The 18,846-nt window shown below is 42.7% G+C and overlaps 1 protein-coding gene across 1 annotated transcript in view; it reads left to right on the top strand.

Moving 5' to 3' along the window:
• The first annotated feature begins 2,851 nt into the window (after window positions 1-2,851).
• SLCO3A1 (solute carrier organic anion transporter family member 3A1) overlaps window positions 2,852-18,846 on the top strand; it is a 160,910-nt gene continuing 144,915 nt past the window's right edge. Inside the window, exon 1 of the mRNA XM_080394314.1 lies at window positions 2,852-18,843. The gene's annotated coding sequence lies outside the window, so the exon portion shown is untranslated. The remainder of the gene's footprint in view (window positions 18,844-18,846) is intronic.

The raw sequence follows: 18,846 nt of genomic DNA on the forward strand, positions 1-18,846 counted from the left end.
CTTGTACCAGCAGTACGAGCAAAGAGGATCTTTACCTCTCATGATACCCATTTTGGATTTTCCGCACTCGATTTGGCTTGCTGCGAGTGAGAGCACTGTGCCAACACCCTTTCCTTTCAACCTTGTGTACGAAAACTACAAGAAACAAATTTATGTCAAAAAGCACTGACGGAGAGCTGACCCCAGTTAATGTTTGTGAAACGCCATGAAGATGCAGAACACTTCAGAAACGCTGCTGGTTCCGAACGGCAATCGGAACTGGGGGGGGATACACATGCAGCATGCCTGTGCTGCTCGGGGAGGAGGGAGCCTCTGCTTGGGTTACACACGAGGCAGCAAGTGCTGCTGGAGGTACGGAGAATTGCAGAGCTCCAGAGCAGCGTGGTTAGGCATTTGGGAGAGCAGAATTGCTGTCAGCACCCACTTCAGATCTGAATGCATGTATTACAGCTACGAGGCTAACACTTTCTCTTTTCTGCTAACTTTGGTTTGTTGCAGCGCACATCCTCCCCCTCTCCTTCCCGAGCATCTGCTGAGGTCACATCTTCTCCTCTGCTCCCCCAACCCCCACGCTTCAGGGATGAGCACCCATTGCTGCTTGCACATACAGCGCCCAGCACGCACCGAGCCCTTCCTCTGGGACTGGGTTACACAGCATTGCTGTCCTGGAGTGGGGCTTACACTGGGGACAGCGACACTGCCCATTTTGGCACCGAAAGAGACCTAAAGGAGAGCACACACTGCGCGTGCAGAGCAGGTTAAGCGGTGCCCGCACAGTAAGGCCCGTTCAGGAACCCGTAGCCCTGCGCCGGTACGGCTTGGGGAGGGACAGGCTGTTGGCCCAGGTGCTGCAGCATGCGCCCGTGGCTTGGCTGCCACTGGGCCCATCCCAGTATCTCCACAAGGGAATGGAGACGTGGAATCACGAACTTCCCACAGTTGCTGGGCTACATTGTATTTTCTCTTCCAAATTCAGGATAAAGGGACAAGAATTAAATGAGAGCCAGGAGGCACTGCACGTCTGACAGAACACCTAATTGTCAGTACTTTTTCTCTGATACAGTTTCTGGCCCATTGGAGGTTGGGACCCCAGCCTTTCCCTGCTGCCTCATTTCAGATGCCTTGTATATGCCATTAAAATTCCTCCCACCACCTGCTTTGGCACCCATGCTACAGTTCTTCTCTGTTGGTGTAGGTACCTGAGCTCTAGTTCAGCAATAACAGAGGGGTTTCTATCCTGCATGTCATTGCCTGGCTTTTATTTGTCATGGTCCATATGTACGAGTACAGACAGCGTCAGATAGTTGGCATGTTAGTGAATTCTGCTTTAAGAGCAAAAATTCAAAGAAAGCAGGTAAAAACTCTTAACCAGAAAAGCCTCACTAAATTAGATCTACATTAAATCCTTCTTGGTCCTTCCTAAGAGCTAAGCAGCCCTTACTGAAGCTTTTCTTTTCCAGTTTAACTCTTAAGATGTCTTACACATCGTCTACCCAGGGAGTATCTACTAATAAGGTCTGAGCACACTTGCAATTTCTTTTAAAGCTAACTAACACTAACCTATCCCTAAAGGGTTGCTTTTGCTTCAGGTCTCCCTCTTAATTACTATAACTTTGCTCATACTGTTTGCTTACGTATTACTGGCCTGTCTTCCAGCTTGACGCCGCCTTTCCAGACGTGGCAAGTTCTGGGACCTAGGGCAGTGGAGATCATCCCTGAGAGAGGGGGAGAAGAGAAACAGAAAGGAATAGTCAAACAAGTCAGCAAATTTCTCCATTCAGTCTGTCAGCCCTTAAATTTCCGAAAGAAGAGAATAAAAAAGAAGACAAAACAGTATTGAAACCTAAAGATTTGGTGGCTACAGGGAAGGGTCCAGCTGAGGTATTTTCAGCAAGAAAACTTCCCTAAAAAACAGCAATTCAGGTGGACTAAGACAATACAATTCAGCTGACTTAGGCTAACAGAGTAGGCTGGAAAAAGTGAGGGGAGCAGTTTTTATATCCTAACTTTCATGTTCACATTTTTAAAACAGAATATCTCACTGCAGGCATGCCAGTTGCAGGGGTATGTTTTCAAACTGAAAAGATTTGCCTCTTCATGCTGAGACAGGAATTTTTACTGAAAAATTGACCTAGAACTGATTTTTTAAAAGGGGGAGAAGTTTATAGTGGTAAATAATCCAAAGCTGAAGAAAACTATTTTTTTGAAATATCCATTTTCACTTGCCCTAAACTGATTTTCTCCAATGCTCTTATTTTCTATTTCTGCCATTAAATCCAAAAGTCAGGGTTTTACTGTGCCTCAGCACTCAAGGTCACGCCATTCTGACTCCTCAGCACTCCAAGGGCCTTTGCAGGAATTAAGTGCATCTCACAAAGGACAAACTTCTAGGGTGAAGGTTTAATTTGGTTTTGCACTGTGTGACTGTGAGTGGATGAAAACACAAAGAACTTCCTCATGCCTCTGTATCAGCGCTGCTAATCGGAGCTCTAAGTAAATGAACTGATTCGCTCGGCAACAGGTGGGAAATGAACTGAAGCAACCCTCCACCCACCAAATGTCCAGCCAAAGGAACTTAGCCAGCTAGGAAATAAGGAAAACCGTGATGTCCTGCTGGCCCCGGCCAGCCATATGCTCTTAGCCTCCCCAGGTAGGAAAGCAATGCCATGAAACTTCAGATCAGCAGGGACTCTGTGGCACCACGCTTTTGCTAAAAGAGCTCTACAGTGAACACGAGGGTGTTTCTGGGTTTAGACAGAAGGATTGGTCACGGCTTTCTGGCGTAGCATATTCAATTTATCATTTGTTGAACATTTACAGAGCTGCAGTGAGCTACTTCAGCAACCTGAATATCCCACAGCCTTTCCTTTTCCCTTCTTCTGGGGAATCCTTCAGGTGTCCTTCCATACTGGACCTGTCCAGCGGTAGCCCCACAATTTCTCTTCCTGAATCACACCAAAAGATCCCCAGAGCCTATACTCTGCTGTCAGCTCCGCAGTCCCACGTGTAGGCAAGGGGGCTCCCCGAGGCACTCCTTCCTAACAATGAGGAGGGACAGCATCACTTCCTCGTAACATCAGTCTGAAGCAGGTCAACACTTCTTTTTTAATACAATAGGTGAACTGGGTTGAGTTGGTCGTCTCGGGGGTGCATGCAGAGCGGGCTGTCCTGCTGCACAGAATGCGTGGCGCTGTGCAGAGCACAGAAGCAGAGGGGTGACTCCCGAAGCAGCGCAGCCACATCAGTGTGTGCCATATCCCAGCCCGCCTCAGGAACCAGCTCAGCCAGCGCTTCCCTGGGGATCCCCACCAGTGCACCACTGTCTGGTGCACGCATTCCCTTAGAGAATGAGCAGCACAGCACTGCCCAAATTTCCAGATATCTTTTAGTCGTCTTCGTCAGCTAAACTGTACTTCTGTCCTGGGAATAGCCCAGTGATGCAGAGCTTCTGCTGATGAGGTAGGATTAGAAGGACTTTATATAAGGCCTGTTTGATTAAGTGGCTATTATCAAGTAAAAACTTGGTGCTTCCCATTAAGTACTCTCAAACGCGTGTCCTCACTTTACTTATTCACTGCTCACATTATGCTTCGGAAGAGGCAGCCTGGCCTTTTTGCCTCATCCCGGCCCCGTTGCCAACACCGTTAGGATGCTCTGTCTTACTGAGCGCTTCTGTACGAAACTGTACGCCCTGATGGAGCCTTGCCTTAAAGGTGTTTCTCTAAAATCACCACATCACCCTGTAGTTTACCATGCAAATTAGCCCAGCCCCTGTGAACTTTCTGCTCCCGACGAAATCCTTCAGTGCCTCTCGCCCAAGGCAGCTCTCTCCTTGCAGCAGATCAAAGGCTGTACCGCACACAAAAGACTAAAACAATAGCACTCTCACCTTTTGTCTTTGTTTCTATTACTGTGCCAGTGCAGTTTGATTTGCTGCCTTTTGCAGCATCTGTGCTCAGGCTTCACTGGTTTCCCATAATAGGCCAATATACTTTTCGTGATCCATGTTCAATTTATACGCACACCCCGCTTTAATCCTTCTGTCCAGATCAGTTATTTCATACTTTTGTACATCAAATTGCATTCACCATCTGTTGGCCCAGTTGCCCTACATAAGTCAAACCCTCTGAAGGTATAATTGCAATATTGTTCATTATTTGCTTGCTCCCTTTCCTCCCAATATACATAATGATGGCAAAATTGGAGAAATAATTTAAATCTAATTTAAATTCCCTGCAGGTTTTTTACACTGTGCTGATCAAAATAGCAGCTAGGGTCTTCAACAGAAGAAGCCATCCATCTCAGAAGAGCCTCAATGCCCTCAGATAGCTATCTGTGAAAATGAGTGAATTTTTGTAGGACTGGAGCATGGTGTACCAGCATTAACTAGGCTGACGGCAAATGCTATCAGCGCATCAGCATGCTGTTAAATCATTGCACAGAAGAATTCCAATCTGGTTAATCGGGATCTGATTTTATACCGCCACTTCCATAAAATAAATATACCCAAAACATTATTTTCATCTTGTCTTATCTATTCGGATCTCTCTTTCAGCCAAAGCTTGTTGTTCTAGCACTGTGCACCATACATCACGCTCGGGCAATTTTTCAAACATCTACAGAGAAAGCTTGTAAGCACCAACCCTCTTCCCCAGGGATAACTATTCCTTGAGCTTTGATTTAATTTTTCCTACAGTCAGGAGGCCACCCACAGATCTCCAGTTCTGCCTGACATGCTTCATTTCTGCCTCAGCATTAATAGCAAGGGCAGGGGGGGAAATAAGTCTCTGGTAAGACTCATAGGTTACTCCAGGCCTGGGTTTGCATTTACCTTTAGGACTTACGGTGGGGAGGAAACTGCCGCAGAGCCATGGGGAAGTACCGCTGACGAACATCAGAGGCACAGCTCCAGTGCAATACATTGCACCAGCGTGCACCTCCTGGAGGAGCAACTGCGGTGGAGATAAATAAGACATGTAATTTCTTGTCAGGCTGTTGCATTTCCCACCACTCATTTTAACAATTACACTCTGCGACTTTTTTTATTAAACAACTGAAAAGAATAGATTCTTGTAACCTAGGAAGAAAAATTGCCTGGAGAAATGAAACATACCTAGACTTAATTTTCTCTTGCACTTTCTGAGGTGTGTGCAATGAATATGTTTTCAGTACAGCAGCCAATGGCAAGCCCTGTGGTTTTGGCACATCTTTGCCACACTCACCTTTTCAGCAACCAATTTCCTTACAACCAAACCCAGGGGGAATAAAAGGGCCCATCCAAGCTGTGGCTTTGATTTTTGCTGTTAAAAGAGAAGGAAGAACTTTTTCCGCCTGAAGTCAGTGGAATCACTGCCATAGATTACAACAGGAATCATTAAGAGTCCCATAATTATTTCATATGCAGCTTTCTCAAAATCTTATTTTTAAAGCAATTAATAAAAGAAGTGATTGCCCTTTAGTGAGCAATGTCCCAACCTGAACTGTAATCAGCGTTTCTTCCAAGTGCTTCTTTTCCCTGATATCTGTACCAGTTAGATGTTTCTTCTATAGAAAGGTTACACAAACACAATTGTATTTCTTATTATTAACTATTTTTCAGACAAGGGCAAGTTTTAAGAGCCTGTCTGGACTTAAATCTTCAGTATTGGAGTTGTTCTTATAAGGAAGAGGCTGCCTTTAAGACTGACCTGGAAAATATAAATTTAAGGAGCACACATGCTAAATGCTTCAGCACTTGTCTTTGCTTTCAAGACCAGAAGGTTGTACATAAAACACACTCCACTACTCCTGACTACAACTTCAATGCTTTTTTTAAACAGTGATGCCTCCGAACTCAAGATCAACCTGTTGTAAACAGATAATAAGATCAATCTGAAATCCTATTTGTTTGCTCAACTGAGGCACCTTTGAAACCAAAATAAAATGTACAAGAAAAAAATCAAACTGTCTTTGAACACCAAATAGAGAAAGATACAGCTGAAAAATAGATACTGATAGCAGACATCAACCTGCCCTCTATAAACACCCATGTTTCATTTCAATTCAACAAGATGTAACGTGGCATCACAGTGACAGAGATTATCGAAATTGTCAGTGACAGATTTCTCTGTTTTGGTGCTGAGCACATGTTAAAAATAGGGAAGATTGGGACGGGAAGAAGGACAGGGGAATAAAGCCTTTTGTTCCACACGACGTGCAAGTCATTAAAAATGCATCTGGCTATACCTGGAATATTTCTCTTGTGAGGGATAGAAATACAATCCCCTTGAAACAGCTACAACAGTTTTGTTGGGGGTATTTTTTCCAGGCAGAGCAACCTGAATCTTCCCCAGTACAGCTGTTTCTGCTGGATTCGGTGTCCAGCCAGAGCAGGTCCCTCATGGCAGGGGCAGGATGGCTCAAGACCGCCAAGGAGGTGACTGCTGCTCCATAAATTGAGTACACTGATATACCCAAAGAACAACTTGCAGGAGTAAGTACTCAGTGTTGCCACTGCTACCGAGTTTCAGGGTGATTTTTTTAAGGCAACATCTAGGTTATGAACATGAAAATATGGTACTCCAGACTCTCAGCCATCTGAGCGTGGCCAATGGTGAATGCTCATTTCTAACATTTCTCACCAGGGTTAGTATTGATTTCATTTCTCACACTACACTAGTCACTTGACCAAGCTGCAATCCAATGTTTAATGTGTTAGTCACACTGGCTTGTGGGGACTTGTGGTCTGTAGTCTATCACATGGTGACCTTTATGACTGGCATAGTCTTAATCAGGATAGAAAAGGCTGATACAGAGGTATTCGCATCATTATTTTTCTAGCAGTAGGCAATGACAGTTGAAGGAGTAGTGAGGTATGAGTGGAGTGGCATTTACTGTCCCCTGTGGACAAATGTAGTGATTTGTTGTACAGTTCAATTTTCTTTTAAAGACAACAAAACTTTGGCTGGATAGGCAGCTGAGAGGAGGCAAATGCTCTGGTTTAGGTGAAGGAGTACTCAGAATAGAAACATCACAGCTGAAATTCCTCACATTAACTGCTCGTACAGCTTTTCCCAGCATCCTCATTCCCCTCCAAAAGCACTGAACAGAGCGTCTGTACCTCAGAATGAGGGATGAGCCAGTGACATCCTGAAGTCTTGTACGAGCTTCACGTTTGTTAAGCTCAACGTGGAAGATGCTCAAATGCTCTAGTAGCACATAGACATTAAAAATGACCAAGAGAGTCCAGCCCACAGGGAGTCTGCAATACAAGACACTGACCTATGAGCTGGAAGGTCTCTGCTCCCACGAGGAGCTCTAATAGCACAAACAGTATTTTAAATCGAGACCAGTCTCACCCCTCAATGTCCTCCCCACCCCCTGTAAGACATAAATGAAAGTGATCAGTATTTCTTCATTCTAATTTTGCCATTTGATAGCTTTTCTTGTAGTTTTTGAACTCTTTCCACATTCCAAACTGTCCTTCCTTTCTATAACCATTATCACCTGTCCAAAACATTTTCCAATTATTACATGAGCTGTATCAACATCTCCCAGATGAGTAAGAAGCTGTGATTTACGGCGAGATTCTCCCCACTGTGAAGGGTTAACCTGAACCTTACATGCTACCCAAGCTCCCAGGCTGACCCCGAGTGAAAATTAATAGCTTGTATCTGTTTAATATTCCTTGCCAGTACATTCTCAAATCATTTAATCTGTATTTAAATGGATCAGTGGTTTTCATCTTCAGTGTTTCCTCATTCCTCTTTTGGTTTTTTACTAATCCTTTGCTGTTTGCAGGTGTTTTTAAAATCATAGAAGCAAGCCCTTTTGTTCATTGCTTTTATTTTTATTTCATAAGATTCTGATAAAGTTGGAGGTAAAGGACGTGCACCACATTGACGGATCTGTGTTGTCTCGCTCAAAAAAGTGGACCACATCTATATGTTTTATGAGCTACATAACAGATATGGCAGCGTCATCATTTGCAGCTAATCAAAACATTCCAGCTGGGCACAGATTTCCTAAACACATGTATCGGTATTATTTGTCATGCAGGTCATTAATTTAAAACCGATGCATCTGTTACAGTCATTGGTGCTCAAGATGGAAAAGATCCATAGGGAGGCTTTCAGCTTTCCATTTAGTGCTAAAGCAGAACTGAACTCTATCAGATGTATTATTATTGTCATTATTATTTAATATCCTCCTCTGCCTCCCCTGCGTGCTAGCCACTTAACACAAAACACAAGTACAGACCTCGTCTCAGATTGCTTGCCATCTGAGTGATGGACTAGATATCCAAGTTACAATAAAACACATTTCACAAGGAGAATGGCCAGGATCTTCCTGGCGTGGCTCTGCGGGTGCTCAGGAAAGGCAGGCCAGCTCACTGGTGGACATGGAGGGATCTGGAGTTTGTTTTTTCTGTTGAATTGTACAGCTGTGAGGTTTTTAAGAAGGCTGTGCTGGTGATTGAATTCAAGGGGTGTATTTGAGCACCGATACTTTATCAGCATGGACACCAAAGCGCGCTAGAAAGAAAGAAGTTTAATGCAATATATTGCAGCTGCTAAACAACAGAAAGAAGATAGACCAAGCAAACCGCTGCTGTAATTTCTCTCTTTTGGACTGGGTTCAGATGCTCTGCAAGCATTGGGCAGTATCTAAGCCTTGCATGCCCTCAGGCTTATATTAGTCATGCTTCCAAGCTCAGGAACTTCTTTATTTCAGCAGTGCTCATGACATCTCCAGCTTGAAGTCTGTCCTTGTGCTGTTTCTACAGGACTCACATGCCTGACTTTTAAAAAAAAATAAGCCTGGAAGCCCAGGCTGGGACCTCCATATCTTTAGGAAAGCACTTTCTTCATCATGCTTTGCAGGTTACAGAACTGCAGAGATAACCGAGTTTCCAATAAACTCCTATTTATGTTAACCTTGGGCAAAGGCAGGGGACATTCTTTGTGCTTCCAGGTGACCCTTGGAGCCCATTGATGGTCACATTCATCACCCAGCTGTGCTTTCCTCAGAAAAAGCATATTTTGAACTTGTTCCGATCTTAATGAGTCATCTGTGAACTATCAAATATTTCACATTCTATATGGAGCAGCTGACACCATCAGCTGGGGTGACTGGAAACATCGTAAATAATCTCCTCAGTTTAATGAGTTGCCACACGAGGAAAGGTTTGTCTACCAGGTAATGAGTCACAGCGTCACTTTGTTGTAGATCAGCTGAGACACTTGATTTACCGTGAGGGCTACCTGTATTAAAACTAATCAGAGGCTATCGAGGAAACCCAAACAGATCCAACCCACCACAATTTAATCTCCCCACAAATAAAATCTGCCCATAAATCAGGGTAAGCATGTAAATGTGCCCCTCTAATGCTTCTATTAGGAAAGCTAAAACCACTAAAAGCTCGGTAGGATGTGAACACCATGGTAATGTCGGCAGTGTTAGACTAATTCATAAAATGCAAGGAGCTGTAAGATACATTCTGCCCTTACAGCTGACTAATTAGTCAAGATAGAGAAAGCAATTTAACAAAAATGTTCATGTTTCAGTTTCCATTTTGAAACTTAAAATGGACATATTTTTACATTTTTATTGAACTTCCCAGATAAACACAGAGAAAAAGATAGATAAAAGGAATTAAAATCTTCATCATAGCTTTTATTTACTGAAAGAAGAATTCTGATGGAAAATCAAGTAAACAAGCTATACTGCTTTTAGTAGAAAATTATAGAAAAAGCTGAGTTTCACTCAAATACTTGTATTTATTATGGGGAAAGCATCACTTACTAAAAACCCACAGTAAGGAAAATATGATAGAATTACTTTGATCAGATCCAGTAAAGAGCTATTCTGAAGCAAACAACAGCATTAGTTCATTGATGGGCTGTTCAGCTTGGTCAAGAAAAGTCATGTTGATACAACTGAATGACTGCACTGAATATCACCCTCTGGAACGATCATATCATGCAAACCATGTCCAGGTGCTAAATGAATATCCATGTAGAGGAGAATGGAGACTCAGCCTTTGTGCTTGGGAGAGTGGTACTTCTAGATCAGTCTACAAAGGATCATTTCAGCACTGCTGTAATTTATGTAAGTCAACAAAGTTGAATATTATCAAAGCCAAAAATTTTTTTAAAGACCTTGATTCTCAACCCCTTAGCAGATCTAGAACTTCAGTGCTCTGTTCCAGAATTGCATTTTTTCTTTGATGCTGACAGAGGAAAGAAACAAGATCCTTCTCCTTGTCAAAAGATTAATGATATATGTCCACATGGGGGAAGCTATGCAAGAAAGTTTTGTATAAGTACAATGGTTGTCTTAAGATGCTGTGCTCCATTTTGCTTCAATCTGATGTGCACAGACTATTAATAATAGTGAATTATTGCATTTAGGACAAAAATTCAAGGAAATAATTTATAACAAAATCTGCATTCAAAGCCATCTCTCAGCTTTCACATACTGGTCATAAATCACTAAATAGACATTTATGATTGATTTACAAGGAAATTTTTATATTACTATAGATATATAAAAATAACAGTCGCCTTCTGAACAACTGTCCTTCATCCTAATTATGCAGCCAAACTTACCCTTGGCAATTGATAGTTAGGATGTTAGCAAAAAAAGAGAATTTGAAAATCAGAAAGGAAGCAAAGGCATAGGTGCAAGGGTTGGTACTGGATGATACTACAGGTGGTTGTTGATATTCGCTTTATCTCCTGGGCAGATCAGAAGAAGAAATTACATCGCAGGACAATACAAGAGCTGGAGCAGGCAATGGGACATAGTTCCCATCCTTGTGGTGACAATGCTGCTTGTGGTGCCTTTATGGCACTGAATCCCACTGAGGTCCAGGGTAAATCTCTGAAAACAATGTCCTAATGTCATTTCTTTTTGTTTGGTTAGGGGCTGTCTATAACTCTTTTGTGTAAGTGCGTATGGTCTCCTCTGGGAAAATGAACAATTTCAGTGGGGGAGTGAATCCCACCTCTTGATGTTCTGTTACATGTGTAAGAAGATGGGACATGTTTTTTAATCTAGAAGGGAAGGCAATTCAAATGAGTATGGAGAGATCAGTTATCTTTTAATCCATTTGAACTAGCCATCCCATTCTGTGCTGTGAGATAACGATTAACATCCAAACCTTCACTGCTGCACCTTTGCGGGCGGCTTGCTGGCAACTCTTCACACTGTAAAAATGCAGGAGGTAGAAACCGTGGCTCTTCCCCAATGAAAAATAACTGCTGAGGGCTCACCTGCAGGTCACTCTGCCTAAACAGGAAACATTCATGTGAGAGCTTTCAGGGTATTTCCTGTAACCCAATTATTTCTTTTTTTAAAAAGCAATGACAAATGCAGCAGGTATCTAACTTTGTTAAGAAGCCTGTCAGGCTTTTCCTCTCCTTGTTGCTGCTCTTCATTTTGTTCCATTATCTCCATGATCATTAAGCACTCTAGAATTAGCATCAGATGAGGCTGTATTTGAGAACCATCAAGACAACAAGCTCACCAATCTCCTCTAATAACACCTTCCTCTCCCACATCCTGCTTTTTCTGGGGGGGGACATGGGAAAGTTGTTCTGGTACGGCCACCAAAAATGCAGGCTGTGTTAGCTTTACAGTAAATAAATGAACTGAGCATTTTTTCGCTGGTGGCCTTGCTTATTTCAAGGTCAAGAAGAACAACTCTTTGCTGCCCTACTGAGGCACTATCAAATGACTTGTTTTTATTCTTCGGCCTTCCATTGCATTGCTCTGGTTCCGTATTGGAGGTCAGTCCAAGAGTAAGTGAATTCTCTTTATCTTCCACTGACTTATCTAAGTTCTACCGAGGTCAACAACTCCTCTGTCCCCTGCATTCCTCTGTCCTGCATTTTTATCATTACTTCAGAGATACTAGACTCCTTCATACCAAACATTGTAAGGATCCTTCACAAGAGGAAGTTCCTGCCTCTAAGACTTTAAGGACGAAAAAGATGGAGCAAGACTCAGGTGCTCTTAGGATACAGCTTGCCTACAGATCCACGGGAAATCTGCAGCAAGGTCTTAGCCAATCTATTGCAGTGACTTCAGCAAAGGCACCCCTCACACTTGATTTAAGTGTTTATACCAGATAACCATTGCCTTAAACATCAGTTAGTATACTCAAGCATTATTTATTACAAAAGGGGTTTAGAGACATTTCAGTTTCACGTGCTTGCACAGAGTAATGTAGGGATCCTGTTAATTCTAAAAGCTGAACCAATAATACATAGTAAGGGTTAATCAGTGTTCTCCAGAATAAAGTTATATAAGAATCCAGCTCCTTTCTTGGGGCTCCTGCTTGCTTCCCTCAGCCATTGTGCAAACCTTTTGAGGACCAAAGGCTGTCAAGAATGCTGAAAGTCAATTATTACAGGCTTTTACAGTAGAGTTCAAGGCAGAAGAAAAACATTTAATTTTGGCAAAAATGCTCACTATATACTCATAGTGCTGCTGGTTTCCAAAGGCACATTGTTGCTTATTAACATGAACCCAGCAGATGACTGTTCAACTCAGGGATATGGGTCCAGTCAAAAAAATTGTGACTGACCTTACGGGTACCTGAAGGCATTGGTATAGCTAAGGTGACAAGAGGGTGTTCTTTTACATCAAGCTAGCTCAACTGAAATTACATAAGTATATAAGGTAACACCCAACAACACTCTCAGCTGCTGCTAAGAAGGGGCTATTGAATTGAACTGGCATCATGCATGAGTTGAAGGGGCAAGAGAATTCAGTTTGGGCCAAAAAAGAGGCAGTAAAAAGGTTGTTTATGGGAGCTTGTTTTGTTTCGAGAAGCTATTGTGCAACATCACAACACATCAATGCAGTTCCTCCCTTTTCTGTTTGTACTGGTCCTACTTTGTGCGTGCTTATTGTCTCGAACCTCTCATTGATAGCATAGGCCACTACTTTAATTGCCACCTGATCAGTATTTAGCTTCAAACCATCCCATGAACACCCTTACTTGTAGCTTGACAGAAGTAACATCCTCCACAGTGGCATCCGGCAGGTCTTTCATCTGCCACTACAATGCATGTTACAGAGCTTCTAGTACTACAAAATCACCACAACATCACACAGGAAAGTCACTTCCATTGGGAAGATCTAGCTAATCCAGCAAAGCCCTAAACCAGCTTTTACTAGCTCAGAGATGTTAATAAAATCTGTTCTGCAAAGAGATACACCAGTAATTTCAATAAACTCAAGAATGAGTACCGTGAGACAGATACATGCTGCACATAACATCTAGAGAAAAAAAATGTGACCGCGTTAAATAAAGCAAGTACAAATGGTAGATTGAAAGCATTCACGCAAAAGTACAAGATCCACAGAGGATATAGCCATGGACAGTAAATAAAAGGCTCCGCCAACAGTCAGCCTGTGCACCCATGGCTAGATTTCAGCATGACATTGAGTATCTCTGTAAACAATTCCTTTATTGAGACAGCTTGACTTACAAGTATTGGGTCCGTCAAGTTATTATCTAGCAAGAAGTGTCAGGGCACAACTGGTTAGTGTCTGGCTGGAACTCCACTCACTTACAAAGTGCTTATAGCCCCCTTGATCCAAAGCACTTTGCAAACTTTCATATAAAAGCTCTGCTGCCTTTTGCCATTAAAGGAAGTTACTTACGAGGTGGAAGCACACGGAAAGAACCAAACTGTGCCCAACTAACACAAGAAAACCAAAGTAGGGGGTCAGTATCAAATCCCAGGAATGAACTTCAGGCTGACCCGCTAAGACTAAGGCTCAGAGTTGGGCAGAAATGTCCACGTGTCACCAGCAACTGTGACTGTGTGAGAGCCTGGTGTGACTTCCTACACAAAAGATGGCACCATCACTCCTTGTACTACCCCACCACCTGGAAGATGAATTCTTACTGACTCCAGGGAACATTGCCTTCTGCTGCATCATCAGCCACGGATGAGTCTCGCCAAGAATATTTTCCAGAGTGTGACAGTGGCAGGAAAGCAGAACATTTGTACTAAGGTGTTCTTACCATGGGAGTATCTTAGTTGTTTCACAAATGCACATCAATTTGTAAAATAAAAACAGATGACATTCTCTTTTTTTATTTTTTTGATTGACTAAATAGAATTATCTTCTAGAATTAGAGCTTCAAGGTCTCATCCTTACAATAAAGAAATGAAATATTTTCACTATATATTGACTTACAGTTCCGACAATCACTGCTTTAATGCTTTGATGCTGATTAACATTCAGGAAAGTGGTAGTCTGTTGTCCAGTAATTTGCTTTTCCTTTTCTGATTCTGCAAATTAACTTTCCTACTAAATGAGGCGTTAGGCTGATGTCAATATTTGCAGGTACTCCACGATTATACTGTGTTTGCTAAATCACATTGCTTCAATTCAAAAGTCATTCTGATTTCCATTTAGACCATGATCCTGCTGGGTGCTTAGTTCTCCTGTAAAAGTGCCACATGCCCTCGGGCCTCATGGAGTCAATGGCATTTGAGATTATTCAGCTGCCTTCAGATCTGAGTCTCATTTATTTGGGAAAACCATAATTAGAGGTTAGGAGCCAGGTTTATGCAATGTCTACATTAGAAGACAAGTCATCCAACTCTCACATTTCAGAATTTCCTCTCTTTTTTAAACTGTTTTCAGAGTGGGAGATTTCAAGGTGAACCTGCACCTTTTGTTAAACTAATGTCTCTTAATTTTCTGCAATTTTTAGCTGCAGTGAGGTGTTCTCCAGCCTTTCATCATCTGGGGGAAGAAGGAACAGCTATCTAATCAGCATGTCTGAAGGAAATGCCTTTTTAATGAGCCCAAGTCTCCAGCCGGACTCAAAATAGCAAGGCAGTAAAGTCAGAAGTGTTTATAGAAAGACATCGCATTAAAACCGTTAGCATTGTGGTATCTTGGAAATGACAGCTGCTGATACATCCACAAGCTGTCCCAATTTCAACCCTCCTTACTGCTGTACACCCGTGGCAGATGTGCGCACTTCTACCCCTATCCTACACTGGTAGATGATCAAAATCCTTTCCTGTCACCTCCCTCCTGTACCAGTTGATCCATAGGGTTTTGCACCAGAAAATCACAAAACAGAATTTCACAGCCATCCCAAGGAAAAGCCTCTTGGCTAGAGTCCTGGGATTTCTTATTTATTTACGTGTTCTTCCTTGCTCTTTGAATATATCTGAAGTTATTCCTCATTTTCTTAACATGTAAGCCTTCCCTCAGACAAATGCACCAAGTAGGACCAGCCAGGGGTGCAGAGCTGGTGCCAGGGGGACATGATTTATGCTACATGCAAAGCCATTTTGGCAACACATGAGGTTTTCTTTCATCCAAATGGCTTAAAGCAAATGAAAACTGGCCTCAACACGGCTGCGCCATGCTGGAAAGAAACCCCAGTGGGTGTAGTCTGGGAGTGGTACCTGGCACAGCTGTGCCTTTTTTTTAACTTCACTGGCGTAATTTTGGATGGAGCAGAACATTATTTTCCAGCACCTAATGCAGTGCAGGTGAAAGCATCTTCTCTGCCAGATCAAGGGGCAGCACAAGTGTCAACCTGGCAGACCAAAGCAAGTGTGCCCCGAAGGTGGCTCTCAAGATGATGTTCCTCAGTCACTCTTGCAATTACACCAGATTAATGGTGATTTGCAGCTCGGCTGGCATGCAGGGCCACAGGGCAGGAGAGAAACCCTAACGCTGTACTGCACCAACACCTGTCGTAAAACCATAGCCATGGGGAAGGGTGAGGATGCAGACGCTTGGGCAAGTATCAAACTCTAATAGCTGCTCCTAACCTAGAGCATTGTAAAGGACAGCGATGAAATACACAGTCACCCTGCAGAAAATATCCAGAGCAGTTGTCATGAGAGCATAGTTATGGTTGCAGCACTTCTTTTGTGGTGTTTGTTCTTTTTAATATACACCACAGGACTGATGTGTCTCCTGTGAGATTATCACCTTCTCTTAGCACCTGTCCTTATTTTTCTCTGCTGCATCCTCAGCAAGAATAGGTACCCGGGGTGCCTACCGCTGCTTCAGTGCACATTAGCTCCCTGGACTGTAAAATATGTCCGGAAGGTTTGGGAATACAATTCCAATGGCAATTGTAGAGATGCCTAATGACACAGATCAGCTGTTTGCCTTGGCACATTTCATAGAAGAGGTTCCCACCAGCTCTGCTCAAGGAAAATTATCTTCCACTGTTCCTCCTCCTGTTACAAACACTGCTGGTGGTTAAGCTTAGATTTTAAATTTACACTTTTGCCCCTTGAGGTGTAATGTATCAGTTGAGTGCCTCACTAAGGTCCTCATCCTTCACAGCTCTTCCTTGGTTCTTCTTCTGTGCTAGCCCTAAACCCCATATACCACAGCCACTGATTCTAGACACAGATGAAAAAACTTATGCCTGTCTAGTATCAAAACACATGACCGCACAGCTAATTTTCTGTAAGATTAATCACAAATAGGAGGAAAAAAATTAAAGCAAAAATTGTTTTAGGATGGTGACAGATCAAGAAGACTCCAGCTGTTAAGGTTACCCAAAGGTGAATGTCGACACAAGCCCACAGGTACTGAGCAAGGAGATGTCCAGCAGACAAGATGTAATAAAACTGTCTCAGGGAAGCCGACTCATTAAAAGATTGTAGTGTCCAACCTTATCTATGGCAGCACGTTGCCTCCCAGCTATGAATGTTCAAGTGTTTATAAAAATCTGACAAGGTATCTGCAAGAAATTTAATACAACTTATTTTGCGGGAAAAAAAAACTTGTTAATGCTTGCTTCGGCTGGGGAAACAGTTGAGAATTGCATTGGCAAAACTGCTGAGCCCTAAGGAAAAGGGACTATTCTAGCTAGAAAGACTCTTTTTGTTCTAGGCTAATCATAATGCAAGAACATTAGTATTCCACACATTAGTAGTTAAAGTTCAGTCAATTTAGACCAAAAAAACTGTTTGGGTATAACAATAATTAACTATTAAATTCAAACAGGTCACTTGTCCATCCCTGAAGCACTCGACTGAGATCTCTCAGGAATGTGGCATGTTCAGAGGTGGTAGAAAGCAAACTCAGGTCTACTAACGTACTCGGGTGGAGATCCAGGACCCCCATTATTTCTTTTAGCAGAGCAATCCAGGAAAGTGTTTCTAAAGGAAGTAGTGCAAGTGTACAACATAAAGAAGAGAAAAAAAATCCAGGCACTCTGTCTCTTCTGGACAGAAATTGAAGGGATAATTCTATTCTGCTGCAATAAACTAACCAAGCAGATGTTTCAGATAATTAGTATTAGAGTCAATTTTTTCTAGCAGCTGTTTTCTTTGTGACAGACAAGCAGTATATCTGCTTCCTCAGCCTGGACAAACTCTTCCAACAGGATGTCTAAGACGTGATCAAGACACGTGATTGCATTTGCATAAATTTTTTATACATATATATCCAAAAGCTTTAAAGCATCCACTTGAATATTGATAACTGCAAAAGCACGTGCATAAGGTTACTTGGGTCTCCAGATACACACTTAGTGAGTTATATTTTCAGAGCTTTGCTACCTTTAGCACCTAAGCTAGAGCGGGCAAAAGCTGACTGGAAAGACCAGAATGTTTCCCAAATATTAATATTTTTTCTTTTTGCAGGGAATTTTAAGACTTCCCTTGCCATAATTCTATATGCTCAAGTATTTTAGGAGACACCACTCTATTTTCACCTATTGAAAAGTCTGTTAGATTGTCCGTCCTGTTTACAGCGCACTACAGCATCCACCTGGAGCAAAGCATCTGTCTAGCCACGCTAATTGAATTAGTCTGCAAATCTACCCATCAAGAGACAGAGATCTTTCTAGCTTTCTAACTTCAGAATTTTGTAGCAGAGGTCCCTAAATAAAAACGTTAGGAAGGAGATGACCACTTCTGTAGTCTGAAGAGATTTCAAGAAAATGAGCTTTTTGGGGTTTGTTTTGGTGGAAAAACCAGTTATTCCTGGATGGAAAACACACCTTATGAACGGGCAGAACTCTGTACAGGTGAACCAGTTTTTCATGACCTCATGCAAAAACCTTGGCATCTGAGGCCTCAGGTAGCTTCTAACGTGCATCTTGTGAGGTGCACAATGTCTGAAAGACTAATATGTGTCTCATTAAAATTAAGACCACTCAGCTACAAGCACCAGGCTGTTCTCTGCGCTAATTGTGTGATAACGCTGCCTGAGGCCATCAGTGTTGGAGACTGCGTGCCTGGACTATTGACACCTGTTGATGTGGCCCAGACAGGCTGGAAAAGCTGTGGCAAGCCAAAGTTCAGCTGGGGAGGGAGCTGTTGGCAGCTGATGAGCAAAGGGCAACAGCTGAGCGTGCCAGGTCTCTCACATTCCTGTCCGGCAGTGGTCTGCCCTTCTGCTGGGGCAATGAGCACCATCTGGTCTTGGTAAAGAGTCATCAGCATGGGTGGAGGCTCTGCTCCAGATTAGTTTTCAGTGCTGTATGAGTGGCAGTCACATTTTAAAAGGCCCAAATAAAAAGCTCCCAAACAACGGTGATATTTAAGAAGAAGAATTCCGAAAAAGACCTGGGAGAGAAAAAAGGGACTCATTTAAAACTAGTTCTCTTGTCTTTCTGGTGTGGCTGGTGATGACTGGGCTGTGCCTTGAAAAATTAGTGTTCTCAAGTTTCATTTGCAGAGGTACCTTCCTTTGGAAGCCTCAACCGCCTGTGAAAGTGAAATTTACGAACCAAAGCAGAGTTGTTTTTGCAAAATGTAACCGGTGCTTCCTCCAAAAATGTTCCTGTCAAAGGCCACAGCCATCCCAGTAGGAACAGACAGAGCTTCACTGGAAGTTTCCTAGGTA

The sequence above is a fragment of the Falco punctatus genome, assembly GCF_963210335.1.
Source record: "Falco punctatus genome assembly, chromosome: 7".
In the NCBI taxonomy this organism is placed as follows: Eukaryota; Metazoa; Chordata; class Aves; order Falconiformes; family Falconidae; genus Falco; species Falco punctatus.